Genomic DNA, 12,258 nt, shown 5'->3' on the forward strand with positions numbered 1-12,258 from the left:
GTCATTGTTATTGTTGTCCAATGCAAATCTTCAGCAAAAACTGAAAGGACATGCCACAAAAAAGTGTCAAAACCTCAAGAACTTGCATCAAAAATTCCTAAAAAGCCTTTGAAACTGAATTTAACGCTCAAACTGCACAAAAAGGCTCAACACGGCAAAACATGGCTTGCTACTGCGCAAATTGTCTCATACCGGCGGGGGAAGGCAAAAACAGCAAATGTTATTAAGACTGCCAGCAAGATTTGAATGTAGCCTCTTTGCTAATCTTCTCCCCAGACTTCTCTCTGACCAAAGCCACACCCCTCACCAATGTGCATAATGGCATCTAATTATAAAATGGATAAGTAGTCACAGAAATCGCAGAGACCAGAGATAGCATAAGTAATACTATGCTAGAATTACATAAAACCCAAAATAGGATTACGGTAATGCATACTGTATGTTTCGTATTAGTCAATGTCACTTTCACACATTATAATTGGCTGGTCGGACTGCAAAAATGATTCCTTTAACAACAGCACAAAGTGCTTCAACGCTGCTGAAATTGTCTCAAAACAACAGCAAATGTCTGCCTCAAAACTGAAAGGAAAAAAAGACCTGGATAAATCAATCATTAGAAAATGTGAGCCAATGCCTCAAAACTGAAAAAAGTCCCCAAATTGCATAAACCGCAAAAAAGAAAAGAAAAAAAAGCCAAAAATCTCGAAACTGCAAAATGCATCCACAAAAAAAAACTTTAACATGCCAACACTGCAAAAGCATACCTCTAAACAGCTGAAACATGTAATGCCCCCCAAAAAAGCCTTAAAACTGTGAAACTATGCTTCAAAGCTTGAAAAAAAACAACAAAAAGCTAAATTCTTCAAAAACATGGCTCAACACTGCACAAACATTTGCGCAGGTTGTCAATCACAAAAACATGGAATTTCAGCAAGGGTGTGTAGACTTTTTATACCCACTGTACACAAATACACATACAGGTATTGTATAAAAAAATTAATAGCGTGTCATTCTTGGAAAATTCTACGAAAAACCTCTAGAGGGAGCCCAAGAATCGCTGCCCTCCACAACATAAGTGATACCAACAAGGCGGCACTAGGGGGTGCTATAGCTCCCCTTGCAATAACGAAATATTTCCTGACTAATTTCAATCATGGAAGTTTCAATGAATGCAAAATAAAAAGTATATATACGCAAAAAGGTCAGTTTCTGTCAAATGTTACAAAACGTGTCAGCACTTCTCCTTTGCCGATAAAATATTTTGTCAAAAATGTTGCTCATTCCCAATGTATGATCAAGTGGAGTTTGCTCCAATTGGGAATGACATGTGTGATGATGAAGATGATGATGATGATGATATCATTTGACGTGTGAGTCATCCTGCCCCCCGTCCCTGGCCCTTCATGCGTGTGTATGTTTAAAAGCAGCGTGCACGTGCGTGTGCGTGTGTAAAGCAGTGGTGAGTCATCCAGCATGTTAGCAGGTGCGCCATGCACCTTCCCATGTGCTCCCATTTTTGTTTCTACCCACCACCTCCTCCTTCTGACTCACGACCGACTCCCCCACCATCATCAATGACATCATCAACACCCCCCCCTCGCCCCCCTCCCCGACTTTGTTGTGGTGATTCATACTGTACGTTTTTCTCTCGTCTTGTTCTCAGGGTGAACTTGAATGTCGCAGCGTTCATTCACAAAAACGTGTTCATAATGCATCACATGACAAGAAATCTTCCTGACACTTCAAAATATTACAAACACTGCAATCGTACACTAATAATAATAATAAAACAAATTGAATTCTGAATAGTGTCACTCAAAACTGACCATTGTCCTATTTTCTATGTACAATCTATTTAAAAAGTCTGCACACCCCTGTTGAAATGCTAGCTTTTTTTTTTATATTTTATATTATAGTTCTGAATAAAGTAAAAATATTCTACTCTGCTTTTACAGATGTTATTATTTCAAGGTATTGACCTTGAAATCAGTACTCACCCATTCCTAATATACCTAAAATGCACAGTAAAACTTTTTTTTTTTTTTTTAATAATAAGCCTTTTGTCCATGTCATAAGAATTAAATTTTTTGGATGGAATTTATTTAGTTATTCGATTATTAAAATGAAAATATTAAAATGAAAATGGATGAACAAATGAGCATTCTTTTTCTTGCTGGATGTTTTGGAAAAATGATATTGTGTTTGACTCGGTAAAAGATGAGCATTGATTTCATATTGCACGTGATCAGAAGCTTGTGACTCATACGAGTTCACTTGCCCGTTTTCAATCGGAGCGACACTGGCTCTGTTGCCGTGGCAACCCAAACTATCAGTTATCATGTGTCCCTGAATGATGATGTCACATCTTCCCATCAAGGGCATATCAACTTCTCCCTTATGGCATGTTTACATTGGACATATTGATCACGATTGGTCAGTTTCGATTGATTAATATCACATGTGCTGCAGCTCTTGTGCCGAGCCCTTTTTGAGCCACGGACCGCAGCTTTCCCACCCCCGTCTTGGTTGTGTACCTAATGAAATGTCCGCTGAGCGTGTTATGTAACCAACTGCACCATTGTGAGTCTTGCCAGTGTGTGTGTGTTTTTTTTTTTGTCTCCTGGCATGCTGTAACCATGGCAACTCTAAAACCTGAAACGGCATCCGCGCTGAAAGCAAAGCCATGACACACATTTATCAATGAGAAACCCTCAACTCTTGCATACATGAGATTTTCGGTAACATTGGCCTTCTTTATTTTTATGAATGAAAGTTGTGTGAAAGGATGAATGAACTCGCGCGCGCGGGAGGAGGCGGCAGCGGCGACGTCACATGACGCTTCTGCAGTGCATCAAGGGAACTGGCCCGTCTGTGACTCATCCCGTCTGGATGGGGAGGGGAGCGAGCGATGGAGGGAAGAGGAAGAATTTTCTTTTCTTTCTTTTCCTTTTTTTTTTCTTGCCTGTCCTCGTCAGTGATGTCATGCAGGTGAGCTGTTCATCACAGCAAGTCAACTTCCTTCCGTCCATTTTGCGCTCAAGCTTAACCAAGCTGCCGATAGGGCCACAGTAACTTGAGCCTAGCCTCACTTGCATGCAAATCCAACACAGAGATTCAAACCTTTATCTCCCCCCAATGCCAGGCTTTATGATATTAGTTTAATTTTGACTTTTGCTTGTAACTCTTTGACTGCCACGGACGTTAAAAGACGTCAAGTAAAAACCTACGGAGGGCCGCCAATGACGTTAAAAGACGTCATCCAATTTTTTTAATTTATTTTTTTTAAACGGGTGGAGGAAAGCCTTGGCCAGCTGTGGTGAAAGTTTCAAGCATATCTAGTTAGCCTAATGACTATTTTTGGCCCCTAGATGGCAGCAATGACTCTCTTTTGACAAGATTTGGTAGGCGTCAGTAGAAGACGTGAGGCGGAGCTAGAGGGGACAATGGCTGGGGAAAGAAGAAAGAAAGATCCGTCAAAATGCTTAAATCGGCTGGCACTGGCGACATCCCGTTTCTGAAAACATCTGGCAGTCAAAGAGTTATAATTCAGTTTATTTTTAGCGGATTTTCTGATTTTCTAAAATTACACAATACATTTTGTGTAGTAAATTTGACTCGGTCCCAGCTAAATAGCATCAACTTTATACTCGGAAACTATTAACACCACTGAGCAGACCAGCCTCCTTGCCGCCTTTTTCATTCTTTCTCTTCCTGCGTACGTCATACAATGACGTCATCACGTAATTCAGGAATGCCATACACTTCATCTAGCATAGCTCAAGTGGTAGAGTGGCTGTCTTCCATGCTCAACGTTGTGGGATCGATCCTCAATCCTTGAGCGTTTTATTGTTGTTTGTTTAGTTTTTAGTATTTTACTCTCTTCCAGGCGTAAAAGTACTCTGTTTAGAGTGGGACAGAATATAATCTTTTTAGAGTAAAATTGACTTTACGAAATTTACTGTGTAGTTTTCATTTTTCCCTAAAATGCTTCGTTTTAGTTTAGTTTTTATTAGTTTTGGTATTAGTTTGAGTTTTTTGTTGTTTTCTTGGGAAAATTGAGAATTTGTGGAGTGCAAGATAAAAGAAAAAAAAGGTCACTAAGTATTGTGTGATAAAGTAAATGAACCTATTATTCTCAAACAATTGTTTGACTTTCTTAATAAAAAAATAAACACATTTAAATAATAGCTCTAATAGCTCTATGAATTCATTAATTTTATTTTGATAATTAATTAAGTTATTTCAGCTTCAAGTCACATACACGCTGGAGTGAGTATTGATCTTGATGAATATTTGGAAGGGGCGTGGCCTAGTGAGTGACATCATGGACTCCAATCGGCTATTTTTGTCTTCAGCATATTCTTGCAAGTGGTTGCATTTTGTATTTGTATTCAGCAGTTGAAAGCGCATCAGCGAAGGCTGTTGAATATTTTTCCACACTTTGCCCTATTACAACTTCCACCATACTTTTTACACTCACGACACTTGTATGGCAGATTATTTATTTTTCCCCTATTTTCCTAGGTTGAAAAAACAATTCCACTTGTCCGGCAATATCGGCGACATATCAGATACGGATGTATGTTGCATACGTGAACGCGTGTTCACGCTGGTTGGCGATGGTCAAACCCCGCTTGTGTCTGCCTCCATCTTGTATGAGTCAGAGCTGCAGTACCGTGAGGGAGGGGCCCGAGGTTGAGTATCCCACTTGGTGGCACACACGCAAACACACACTTTGACAGTGACCAAACACTTTGACTAAATCATAAATAAATAAATAAATAAAAGCTTAGTGGGCATGTAAATGTGAAATCAGAGAAAATAATAGGAAGGCCATTTGTGTCATATTATGACTTGAACACACACGCACACGCACGCACGCACGCACGCACGCACACACACACACACACACACACACACACACACACACGCACACACACACACACACACACACACTAGCCGTCCCATCCGGCCCCCCTCCAAGCAAGCGTGGCCTATAATTAGCTGCCTGGGAAGCAGACGGGCTTGAGATGAGCTAACCAGAGAGAGGAAGACATGGGATGAAGATGCAGCAGCTCGAGGAGGAAGTGGGAATAAAAAAAACACACACACTTCCAGTGTGGGTGGCCCTGGCAAGCACTGACCGCCTCGCCACACCACAGCAGAAAGAAGTCGGCAGGTTTCTTTTTTCTGAATGAGCAACATTTTGTGTGTGTGTTTTTTGTGTGAATGATCGCCCGTGTGAAAAAGTAGGCGTGACTGCGCCGCGAATGAATGAGTCAGGACGGACGTAAGGTGGCTACAAGGGGGGAGGGGGGTTCTTGTAGGCGGGGCTTGCGTATGACTCATTCTCGCTCTTCTTTCTTGATTGCCGGTGACGTTGCTGCAACGCACCACTTGAGGCCATCATGCTGCTCTTCTTCATCTCGCCCTCCCCCTTAGACATTTCATTAGGTATACCTGGCATAGGTTGGCTACTCCAAGACATCATATAGTTAAGGACGTCCTCAATTAGTAGACATACTTGTTGCTATGTACTGGTGTGGTTAGAAAGCAAAGTGTGGAAGGTCTCTGTTATCAATGAACGAATTGTTGCCAACAGTATCTTAAAAACAGCACGTCGTGCATCCACCATATTTTTTGGTTTTCCTAGCCGCTGGTATGGTACGCGCTTGTAAATTTCAACAACAAATGTTCCTTTTCATAACCAAAATGGTTGTTTTGTGTTGTGTACATGGTTGTAACTTGTACCAGTGGACACGCCCACTGGCTGACTTTGTGGGTTGTCCGTTTCCTCATTCATGGCAATATGTTTTCTTTGACGGCGTGATCGCTATTTCATTAAAAAAGAGCGTCAAAACTCTTCCCTGTTGAAGTTGACTAAACATAGAGAATTACACAACATTTACTAGTTAAAACAACCAAACTTCTTTGCCATTGCTAGCTTAATACAAACAGCAAACCCCATTGACATGCTAACAGCTAGCAACAATAGTTGTGCTTTTAGAACAGATATTTCAACAGTCAAGCAAACATGTGGACAAATAATATAAGGTTGTTGAACGTTCAATGTTTTGTACTGCCCCCTGATGGCGACTGTGGTGCTTGTTTCCCATATGAAAATAAATAAATAAATCACTCTTCATTAGATAGTTCCCTGAACACAGCTGCCCCACAGCAAACCTGCGACTCTGCCCTGATTTCACTTTCTGATCCTGTGGACTGTGGCCATGTGACCGCTGCTTCCTGCTTAGCTAGCAAACTAGCCTGTTTGTCGACTGTGGTACTGGTAAATTCTCGTCTTTTAAGTTTGTTCAACGTGTTTAAAGCCTTTTCCTGCCACTGTGCTGAGCTAACAAGAGCACTCTTAAATCAACTCTTCAATGTGTTGAACAGTCCGCTGGCAATAGCATGCCCATTATTGCTGTTGTGTCATTAATAATAAGAGTGTGTGAGAGAAGAAGCTGTTTTTTTTTTTTTGTTTTTAAATATTGCATGTGTGAAATATGAATGAAGCAGCAAAATCCACTCATTTTGATCAATTTCAGAGGGCGGCCATTTTGCCAGTTGCTGTGGACTGAAAATGACAGGCTGGCTTAGGTAACGACCAACCGCAGCTCGGCTTCAGAATTTCTCATTATTTATTGACCGTTTGCTTTGTTATTGTTGTCTTTGTGATTCCTGCTTTGTATGCTGGAGTGACCAAAATGGATGAATGGTGGGTGCGTGAGCATGTTTATGTTTGGTAATCAAAAGGTTTAGAATTGCTAGGGATGGGCAAGTACCAAAAAACATGTATCGGTATTGGGATGATACCAGCCTTATTTTTAAGTATTGGATACTCATGGAGGCTGCTGATACCAGTCACCAATACTTATTTTGGGAAAAATAATCTGACATTGAATAACTCCTCAGCAGTTGTTGGCACTACACTGCAGAAATTTGACACGTTGGCAAGTCATCATCTGTTAAGAAAGAAAGGTCTTCGTTTACAATTTGTTGTCATTGTGTTGAACAAAATAAATAATAAATAAAAGAATATATAAAAAATGTATTGTACGTTTAGAACAGTTATAAAATTTGTGATTAATCGTGAGTTAACTATTGAAGTCATGGGATTAATTAAAAAAAAATTATCGTTTGACGCCCCTAATTTTGTAATATTTTTTTGTTTGATTACTTAATTATTTAAACTCAAGATTAATCCCAAATTTTATATCCGTTCTATAGGTACAATACAATTTTCATACTCTTGTTAACAAAAGTGGAAAAAACAGTGAAACTAATAGAAATAGTTTAAATGAATTTTTGACGTCTATAGCCGTCAATGGCAGTGAATGAGTTAATGGCATCACTGCAGTTTCTGCTCATCCGTCAAGTGTGTAATTTAACGTTCAACTAAATCTTCCTACTTATTTGTCGTACGCAGATCAAATGGCGAGCAACAAACAAAGACGTTTGACTTGTGACAGGAAGAGCGAGTCGTCGTCAAGCGCAGGTAATGAAGCTGTCGTTTGCTAACCATCTGTGAGTTGCCTCGCGGACCCCTGGGGGCTTCCTCCTCTCCGGAACTCCTCCTCCTCCTTCGCAGGGGCACAGGTGCCGAAAGGAGGAGGAGGAGGAGGAGGAGGAGGAGGAGGAGGAGGCGGAGGAGGAGGAGGAGGAGGAGGAGGACGAGGAGGACGAGGACGAGGAAGCAAGTGGTGCGAAATCATCGTAAGGGAAATCCAAATGGATTAGGAAGGACAATATAATGTCATACGTTGCAAACTTGATATCACATCAGGGGACAGTAAAAAGAGAAGAAGAAGAAAAATAAAAAGGGGACAGTCGACGACTTGCAAAATCATAATTTTTTTATCCGAGGCAACTTAGGCCATCGTGTTCGACATCTGTCAATAGCAGATTTTCAAATGTTTGGCTTTGGACTTTTTGTAAAGCGACACGTCATCAAAACAAATCCAACATAATCAGATTTGTCCACATAAATGCTTCCCCCTCCTCCGGACCTGCCTAATGTCACCCTGTAAGCTCCCCACTTCCCCTTGAACATGCAAGACCCCCCCCCCCTTCCTCCTCCTGCTTTGAAGTGCTCCACTCATCCATGTTGCTCCGATGGCCTCCGTCTGAGGGCTTCCTTGGTCGTGACCTCATGACCTTTTACTCGTCCCGTACAGGCTGCTTGGATGTATCGTCGGCTTTGTTTGTATTAGGGGTGTCAAAATTAGTGCGTTCGTTTTGAGTTAATTTAAAGTTCCTTTAATCACACACATTTTTTTACCGGGTGATTAATGACCGCCTCTTACTCGGAAAGCCTGTACTAGGGGAATTCCAGCAGACACGCCGTCAAAATTTAGCAGCAATAAATTTATTAATAATGTGTATATTTGTGGATACTGAGGTCAAGTTGAATTTTAAAATGTAAAAATGTGCACAATTTCACATGATTTTACTTCATGTTAAAGATTAGATAGCTCTTAACTCATTCACTGTCATTGACGGCTATAAACCTAAAAAAATCATTAACTATGTATAACCATTATTTTCCGAGTTAACTACTGAAGTCATGCGATTAATTAAAAAAACTTTAATCACCTGACGCCCCGAATTTTTAATAATATTTTCTTTTCTTTTTTTTTTAATTCATTCACTGCCGTTGACGGCTGTAAACGTCAAAAATTCATTTGAACTATTTCTATTAGTTTCATATTTTTTTCCACTTTTGTTTACAAGAGTATAAAAACCTAGAATTTTTTTTATTGTACATTTAGAACAGATATAAAATTTGTGATTAATCGTGAGTTAACTAGTGAAGTCATGTGATTAATTACAATTAAAACATTTTAATCCCCTCTTGCCCTTAATTTTTAATAATTTTTTTTCAATGAATTTATGGCAGTGAATGAGTTAATATAAAAAGAAAAATGTACTGAGCTGTCACCAATGTCTTACAAATGCAATTATGCCATCTAGTGGCAGAAAAATGACCTCAACACAAATCGATATCAGACTCGTTTTTGCCAGTACAATACATCCTTTTACTTTTCACTGTTTTATGAATGATTATGAAATTACTCTATCAATAACTAAAAGATGCAGCCATATTTCTATATTTTTTTCTAACACTTTTATTTTAACAAGATCAAAACTTTATTCTTATAAATTATTGTACATTTTATTGTACATTTATAACATAAAAATTGCGATTAATCGTGAATTAACTATTGAAGTCATGCGATTAATTATGATTAAAAATCGTAATTGCCTGACAGGTTCTGCATGTACAGGATGTCACCAAAGTGCCATATTGACGCTGTGGTGTGCAAGAGAGTTAACGCAGTGCTGGCCACACAAAATATTGACACTTTGGGCCTTTTCACTTAGGGGTTAACTCACTTTTGTTGCTATTAATGCATTCTTTCAAGAAAACAATCTATTGACACTGCTCCATAAGCTGTACACTTTTTCATGGTGTCAATTCTTCAGGGTTGTCCCGTGAAAAGATTTCATTAAATATGTTTCAAGTTCTTGCTTGGCCTTTTGGCTGGCTGATGAATTTGTAGCTCCATCAGTAGCTGACTTGTTGTCTGTGGAATGCGGCAGGTGTTTGACAATGTGAATGAGCTTTCGCTGGCGAGCGCGGGCACGCATGTGGAGCGCCACTTTTTTTCCCCCATGCTGTAAGCCAGGTTGGGATCCCCCCCCCCCCTTTTACACACATTTAGCTTGTTTTGCATTTTTGTTTGGCTCGTTTGTGAATGTGCGACTAGCGTGAGAGGTCACGGGGTCCCTCAGGGATCCATCTTCAGCCCCATCCTGGTTTGATTTTCGCTTGCTTTTGAAGCTTCCCATATGTGCATAACGAGTGCGAGTGCACATCCACAGGACGGTGAGGTCAACAAAAGGTCAGCGGAAGCAAGGGAACACGCTATCAGCAGGTTATCTGCGGGGCTGTTGACTCTTGCGTCTCTTATCGAACTCCATTCCGATGAGCTGCCTATGTGTGTGTGTGTTGCATAGTTTGCTCCAAAGTTTTTCCACACATGAATACCGTGGGAGTGTGTGCTCTCTCATGTGTATATTTTTTCAAATGTAACTGGATATATTTGCAAGTGGGTGTGTCTGTGAGCGCTGCCGTGGCTGAGCATCTGCTGGGAACGATAAACAACCGCGCCACCTTTGGGTCACCCGTTCTGCCCCCCCCCTCCCTTTATTGTTTTATGTGCGCCACCCGCAACTATTATGCAATCACAGGAAATGTACAAAAGCTTATTAGCGCCACACATTCATATTGTTACTACAAGTATAACAAAGTTTTCATTTTAGGATATAGTCGAAATAGTTTTAATATGACAAGAAAAAAAAAGTCATTTTAGTTGCAATATTAAAAGGATGACTTATTTAACTCATTCACTACCATTGACGGCTATAGACGTCAAAAATTCATTTAAACAGTTTGAAAACCTATCAATTTTTTATTGTATTAAAACAGATATAAAAATTGGGATTAATCGTGAGTTAACTAGTGAAGTAATGCGATTAATTACGATGAAAAATTTTAACCGCCTGAAGCATCTAATTTTTAATAATCTTTAAAAAAAATTTTTTTATAAAGTTTATTAATTAAAAATTTTTCAAATAAAAGATTATTAAAATTAGGGGCATCAGGCGATTAAAGCTTGGACTTCACTAGTTAACTCAAGATTAATCACAAATTTTACATCTGTTCTAAATGTCCCCCAAAAAATTCTAGGTTTTCATACTCTTGTTAAGAAAAATGTTAAATAGAAATAGTTCAAATGAATTTTTGACATTTATAGCCGTCAATGGCAGCGAATGAGTTAACTAAATTAAATTGGAACTTTTAAAACTTTCTTAAGTTGTAATATGAGAAAAGTCATCTCGATGGAAAAGAATGATAATGAGATAAACGTAATTTGACAAAAATAAAGGATTATTATTATTATTATTATTATTATGGAGAAAAAAGTGCAAATTGTATTCTATGAAATTAAAGACAGAATGAAATGAGGATATATTCAAATTTTACAAAACCACATGGAATTTGTCAAGAATAAAGTAATCATTTCACTTAAAAGACAATTTTACAAAAATAAAGATGGAAAAATGTGTGACACATTTTTTTTTTTTAATGAAAAATGAATGTTACATATGAAGGATTTTTTTTGTTATTTCCCCCCAAAAAACAAACCTGATTTGCCCAAAATAATACACATGTAATAATATGTAGTAGTCGTTATTCATTAAAAAATAAATAATTTTACACAAATGCACTTGTACAATTGTGAGAAAAATGAAGTTTGAAGATTCCGGGAAACATTTTGTCATTTGATGAGAATGAAGTTGTAATATTAGGAGTGAAAAAATGCTCTTACAAGGTAGTCTTAATCCTCCTTCGTCATTTACCTGCTCACATTCCTGTAAAATGTCAATGTTTTTTTTTCATTTTTTTTTCTTGGTGATCAGTGATAATGAACGTTGCCCGGCTTGCTTGTTTGCACCGCGACCCGTCCGGAAGTGGGCAGTTGGTTCAAGAATATTCCGTCCAATTGCTGGCTGATCAGTGTGCCCCACTGGAGGCCAACCCAGGGAAAGCAGACAAGTTCATCTGTTGCTTCCTGACTGTCCAAAGTTCATCCTTTGACCCAGCCTGCACTTGCAACGACTGGCTTGCATTTTTCCACCTTCATGCACTCTGGTTCCTCTTCCTCCTCGCCAAATGAGAAGCAGACGTTCAGCAGACCTAATCAAGATGTCCCCGGCTTGAATGGGCCACATTATGGGATGGGTAAACACAGAGTTCCGCTGTTGCCGCGGGCGTTGAAATCCCAGGACAAACCGGCTTTGATTGAGACCAAAGATTGCGCACTTTGCACAGTCACAAAGTTTTGATGTTGCTGTAGACGCATGAGGAAGAGTCAAACTCCTTTCTGGTTACATAATAGATTTACCCCATTATTCAGACATGTCAAATAAGCTGGAAACACACACAAAATAAAGCTTTACCAAACAATACATTGATGCCAATGCAATTGCCTTGGTGGCTTTTACTTTGAAGTCGGCCTGCGCGACGATGTGACCGCTAGCTTTACTTCCTTTTTCGACGTGTTGGCTTACATATCGACTTTTTTATTGAAATTACATATTTTCTACCATTATTATCACAATGCCATCCCAAAAGTATATTTAATCGCTAATTTAGGACGCTAAGAAACCGCTAGTTATTTACGTCGCCGT

General features: G+C 39.3%; 1 long non-coding RNA gene across 1 annotated transcript; it reads left to right on the plus strand.

Annotated features, from left to right (window-relative positions):
- The first annotated feature begins 6,158 nt into the window (after nucleotides 1–6,158).
- LOC144036472 (uncharacterized) lies at nucleotides 6,159–12,016 on the plus strand. The gene is made up of 4 exons (XR_013288655.1): nucleotides 6,159–6,289; nucleotides 6,549–6,600; nucleotides 7,430–7,498; nucleotides 11,488–12,016. It is a non-coding gene; the product is annotated as an uncharacterized LOC144036472 (long non-coding RNA).
- Nucleotides 12,017–12,258: the final 242 nt, after the last annotated feature.

This window comes from Vanacampus margaritifer, chromosome 16 (genome assembly GCF_051991255.1).
Source record: "Vanacampus margaritifer isolate UIUO_Vmar chromosome 16, RoL_Vmar_1.0, whole genome shotgun sequence".
NCBI lineage: Eukaryota > Metazoa > Chordata > Actinopteri > Syngnathiformes > Syngnathidae > Vanacampus > Vanacampus margaritifer.